General features: G+C 38.8%; 1 protein-coding gene across 2 annotated transcripts in view; it reads left to right on the top strand.

Moving 5' to 3' along the window:
- The first annotated feature begins 2,933 nt into the window (after positions 1–2,933).
- trps1 (trichorhinophalangeal syndrome I) overlaps positions 2,934–6,000 on the top strand; it is a 167,528-nt gene continuing 164,461 nt past the window's right edge. Inside the window, exon 1 of one of the 2 annotated variants that reach the window (XM_084739336.1) lies at positions 2,934–3,507. The gene's annotated coding sequence lies outside the window, so the exon portion shown is untranslated. Of the gene's footprint in view, positions 3,508–3,663; positions 4,031–6,000 lie in introns of those variants that run through there. The other variant, XM_084739335.1, reaches the window with a different exon arrangement.

Raw genomic sequence — 6,000 nt, 5'->3', positions numbered from 1 at the left:
TTGCCAGACCAATTCACAAATGTGAATTAGTCTGCAAGTTCATTTTTGTGTTCCAGTTGGGTGTTATCAGTGGGTGCAGACCAAAATGCCTCTGGACGCAGACCCTTCACTAGGCCCCGCCCTCCTTAGTTACAGTTGTTACACCTGTCAAGCTTTCCACTCTTGCACTGCACAGATGTTGTTTACAGTGATAACGGTGGCTCAGGCTGATAAAGGCAGGATGGCCAAAAAATGTTTTGAGTGATTTTCCACCAGACATGATCAAGTAAAAGGTTTGTTGGATGATATTAGTCCTGAGTGTGACCCTCTTTTCACCATACAGCAGTGGAAGATTTAATGTCGAGATTGGGAGTGATTGCTGAAACACATGGTCTTTGATTCTACAGAGAAGTAAACAGAAGCAGCTTCTCATTTCTGGCTCGCGACCGTGGATTTTGACAGCTAAAATGATGACTCCAGCTGGCACTTTTCATAAGTGTAGCTGGCTAATGTGAGCTAATGCTAATGCTTAAACTCTCAGTCGGCCGAGAAATCTGTTTCCAACTGACTTTTTAATGTTCCCATCTGACACATTTTAAAATGATAACCCTGTGAAAGCGTATTAAACATGTAAAGTTACTTAACAGTTGTAAATGATAAAACGGTAATACTAACAGGGGCTAAATCTAGCTTATACCCCAGGGAACATTGGTCAGATGGTGACATAGGTAAAATGTATGAGAGATGACAGAAATACACTAATTAAAGTGGAAAAAGGAGGAGCAGCAGACTTTGAGCCACGCTGCTATCACCCCAGGAAAAGAGCCGGGATAAAAGCTAAGCTAACATGGCTTAAACCTAAGAGAGATGCGTCATCGCCAGCCCACTTTGATTCTGCACAAGCCCAAGCCCTTCTCCTCAAACTCCCCACAAAACAAATCACAATGTAACACCAGGAAATAGGCCGTGAGTTTGGCACATGCAGTGATAACATAAGTTTGGCTAGGAGCAACATTACTGCAGCTAGTAAGCTAGCATCAGTTAGCCAGATATGCTGACGTTTGTAGAGCAGGTAAAGACAAAGTTTAACCCATTCTTCACGTGTGTACCCCTGCGTGTTACGATTTTGAAAGACTACAAAAAAGTCAGAGAGAAATGTAAAGCTTGACAGGCCTGTGGCGCCTTAGTTACAGTTGCTAAGCTATGATTGGACAGTTGCTGTTCACAGGAGGGGCTTAGCGAAAGGTCAGTTGGATTGACCTACAACCAGTCAAAATAATAGTACGTCTGTCATAGTGTTGTTGGCAAATTAAAATGACCTATTTCTGTCAGAAGTATGAGAAAGACATCTTTCTTATCAACAAAAGCTAAAGGTGCAGGTGTTTGTTCTTGTTTTAGAGAAAATATACCGTCACGTACATTTAACATTCACACAAAAGTGGATTCAACAAAAACAGTGTGGCATATCAGTGGCAACCATCTTGATTGTTTTGGAAAATGCCTCAACGGCCAACCTGTACAGTTATCGTATCAAACCTGGTCCATATTAGATAAACAGTTGTGATTGGCTTGGCAAAATCCAGGAGAGGCGAAAATCTGTCTGAACGTGTGGAGGGGTGGGGTGGGGGGGGGGGGGGGTGTTGGCGGGGGGCAGGCCAGACGTATCTGCCAGAGAAAATGAAACATGAGCTGTTAGATTTGTCTGCTTCCCAGACTAGACTTGGTTTAATGCATGTGAGTTTACAGTGTCTCACTTCAAGTCTGCCTTCTTGATTTTATTTGAGTAGCTAATATGGTTTAGTAATATATGTCTGAGTAGTTGATTTTTTTTTGTTTTTTTGTCAAATTGTTGATTTTTTGGGGGGTAAACAACCATGTAATAAGTTTTAATTTACAGTGAGTAAATCCCAACAGGATAGGGATTATCCTTTACTTTTTACATGACTTTGTAAATATTTGATTCTTATTGGTCAATTAGACCATTCTTCATAGACTCTGGAGGAGCAATAAAATCATTTTTAAATTCATAAAAAAATAATTTTAAATTTAACACTTCTTGTCAAATTATTGATTTGTTTGGTGAGTAACAATGCAATATGCTGGATAATGTACAGTGAGCAGGTCATTATTGCAAAATAAACCCCTTCTAGACTTTATTCCCCACTTATTAAATGTTTAAATAAGTTATTTTGAGCGTGTGTCACTTTAAGAGTCAGTGGGCCTGCATGCAAGAACCACTTGTAAGAACAGATTTATTATTAAGCGATGTGTTCGAGAACTTGTTGCATTCACCACTTTTCTCATATTATAAATTTTCTTTCAGGTACGAACACAATTTATGAGTGATCCAGACCTGTTGTAGGAGTTAGTCTGCTGTTATCCAAACACAAGGTTTTCACCAATTACTGTATACTCTATTATTTTAAAGACATTTTGAGTTTGAACAATAAATTACACTATATAATTATGTCAACTTTATCCTGTTTGACTCCATTTCAAATACACAGAGGCATTTCTTCTTTATTTCAGTGACAGTAACAATATGCAACAGATAAGAAAGATATGAGCATAGAGAAAATATCAGGTTCAGCTAGATTTGAACAAAAATAGCAGACAGAAATGTCCTGCAGAGGGTGACTTTTTACTTTTACACTTTGAGTACATTTTTTTCACTTTTACTTGAGTTAAGAAGTTTCTATTTTTACCAGAGTTTTTCTTTAACAAGTATCTCGAGTACATAATGTCTACTAACAGTGTAAATAAATGATAGTAAAGTGTGTCACTTTACGAGTGAATGTTGCTGATTTTAGTTGATTTGGTTTAATAACTTTTAAAATAAGTTATTCTGAGGGTGTGTCACTTTAAGACTGAGTGTTGTTTTAGTCGGGCGAATCGTCGATTTGGTCCAGTATATTAACAGCGTAAATAAGTGAATTGCAGTTTGTGTCACTTTAAGAGTCGATGTTGCTGATTTTATCTGAGTGGTTGATTTTGCTTATTAACTGTTTCAAATAAGTGTGTGTCACTTTAAGAGTCAGTCTTCGGGTGGCTTCTTGATATTAATAGAGCTGCTGTGTCTTCCTCCTCTCTGACGTAATGCCCACAGCCTACAGAGAGACAGGCAGAGAGGTCCTGTCACAGCAAAGCGATAACACTAGTCTGAACAAAAAAAAAAAAAATTACAGATAACGAGCTGCACTGCTTTGGTTTGCTGTGGCCAGGGGCTGAATAACAAACTATAACGTCGGAATATTATTACAACACCCGAGCCAACCTACCTAACTCACTACTAAATCAGTCGGTGTCAGTGTTGCCGCGAAGCCTTAACTATCTCTCTTTCCCTCTCAGACCAAAGAAAAAAAGAGACAGCCAAGACACAGTCACCCCGTCCGACATCATCAACAAACAAAAACCCCACAAAGAGACGAACCAGCCAGCCAGCCAGCCAGCCAGCCACCATCTTAACAGGCTGCTGAAAGAGACACACACTGAGAGAGAAAAGAGGCTAATGCTTATTTTGATCAACAGGTAAGCAGCACCAAAAGAAACACTACAAATGCACCTCTCTTCTACACTAGTTGGTGCAGTGACATTGTAAAAAAAAAAGAGGAAAAAAACGCATCGGCGGCGCACGGTTGGAGTTGTAGCCGGTCGAAATGCATGCTGTCGGATAAGTGAGGGAAAATGTTCGTCTTAAAGGGAAGCCGGGAAGCTCTCAATGGTGCGTTTAGGAGACAAAATATTGCTGTGTGTTAGCCGTTGGGTAGTTTTACGACGGGCAGCAGTCGCTTTGCGTCTTATGTAACTAACGGCCTGAGCAGCGTCGGCAAGGAAAGAGGGATCTGCTGCTGCTGCTGCTGCTGCTGAATGAGAGAGAGGAAAAAGAGCAGCAGCACCGCTTTGAATTCACATGGCAATTTACATTTAGGTTAGGACACCCAAACGCTACACAAATACAAATTGTTGGGGGGCTACTGGGGACGGCTACTGCTTTGATTTAAGACTGAGTTTGAAGCCAGCAGCGAGGGGACGTGTGGAGTAGTCGCCTCAAGTAGGTTTGTTTTTTTATAAGTTTTGTTTCTTGTTTTTTTTTGACATTAATTTGCGATAAGTGGCATCCTGGCTTGAGCCGCTAGAAGCCGGCGACTCTTGAGCGATTCGGTCACTTCAGAGTCTAACTATCATGTGTTACTTTTTTTCCCTTGTTTTCATTGATAACTTTTTCATTACTATTCTGACTGCAAACTTGATACTCAAGTTCACATTTCTTCTTGCTCCTCCGAGTGACGCACGTCGTGGAGAAAGAGGGAAAGAGTTTTAGCTCCCGAAAGATGCTCGTAGTTAAAAGTAGGAAAGTAGTGCAAGTCTAGATCAAAGAGATTGTGTTTATCAAGTGGTTTACAGCCGATATGGCGCTGTTTTTTGCACCTCTTTCATTGTTAGAGAGCCCGAGAGCGCATGGTGGATGTGAATTGTCGTAAAAGATCCCCAAACATCCTGTCTTATCAACTTTACAGAACAACAAGTACTTATTAGCTCAGGTTTATCTATTTGTTGTTGTTGTTGAAAGTTTTCATGGGTGATGCCGTGAAGCCTGAGTTGCATTTCCACTCAACTTTGAAAAAGTTGTACCCCCCCTCTCTGTTGTAAGAAACTGTGATGTTCCTTTGAGATAAGGGAGCTGGGTAGGCATGACAACTCCGTGGGGAGAGCAGAGTATGTGAAGGCAGCACAATGAGGCACACACTGCAAGGAAGCTTTTTACATAGTCCTCCACAGTTCTCCAAATCTGGCCCCCAAAGAACTGCTTATGTGTGCGGACCGACTTTTATTCAACAGATAACCTTAGTAATTTTTTAAAAGCAGAGCAGGCCTGTGAGACTTTACTCTGACCCCACAACTTGTTGTTTGAAAAGCGGACAGTTTTGTATTTTATTAAGTGATTAATTAAATCATTTACTCAGTGGACAACCTTGTGAAGCTGCAAAAGTTTTATTGGCTTTTTCTTCTGTCCTTTAAATATAAAGCAGGTCTGTCTACTTTTTTTTTTTTTTTTTTTTAACTTTGGAGCATTTCACTGTCAAGGAGAAAGTTTGAGGAAATATTGCACTAACTTTTTATAAGCAGTTTACGGAGAAACAGCACAATGTAAATCTGAAATCTTAAACGCTCTTAAATATTTTCTGTGACAAACGTTTAAAAGTTTTGCACGCTCGGCCACAGCAGTAAAGAAAAGTTAGACACGCATCTGTTCAGCTTTGGGGATCACTTAAGGAAAAATAGAAATGGAGAAAATGATTTGTGAAACTTTTAAAGTTTAGTTTGCTTTACAGTTTTACAAGCAGCAACTCTGATTTTGAAGCTGTGAACGTTGAGTATTTGTTTGGACTTTTTTAAGCACATAACTTTTTACATCAAAGGACCGACAGCAGTGGAAGCCACACATCTTCTGTAAGATTTAGCAGCATGACAAATGGTTGTTTTTATTACTTTTTGAAACAAAAAGACTTAATGAAGTCACAGTAATGTCATCCAAGTTACCGAAGTTTTCTATTATAAGCGCTGCTATTTCTATCCCAGATAAAATTCAGCATCCAGTGAATTTATTTTACGTACAGCTGCAGTGTAACTTTTTAACAAGTTTTTCTATTGCTTTTTAAAATTTTCTTGAAACTGACAGAGATTATATTAAAGCTAGAGTTATTAATGCTTTAGTTGTCAACTGTTGAATTAATTTGCCAACAACTCTGATTGATTTGAGTAATTTTTTAAAGAAAAAAAAAGTCAAAATTCTCTGATTCCAGATTCTTAAATGTAAATATTTTCAGGTTGTTTTTTTTTTTTTTAACTTCTCTCTGTCTATAAACAAAAAAGACATTTGAAGACATTACCTTAGGCTTCTCACTTTTACTAACATGTTACAGACCAAACACCTAATTGATAAATCAAGAAAATGATTGATTGATTAATTGACAATGATAGTAATCTTTATTTTCAGCCTTAGATTATACTGATTCAATA

The sequence above is a fragment of the Lutjanus erythropterus genome, chromosome 16 (genome assembly GCF_056507025.1).
Source record: "Lutjanus erythropterus isolate fLutEry1 chromosome 16, fLutEry1.hap2, whole genome shotgun sequence".
Taxonomy (NCBI): domain Eukaryota; kingdom Metazoa; phylum Chordata; class Actinopteri; order Lutjaniformes; family Lutjanidae; genus Lutjanus; species Lutjanus erythropterus.
Note: the sequence above shows the minus strand (reverse complement) of the source record. Positions and strands in the feature narration are given on the sequence as shown.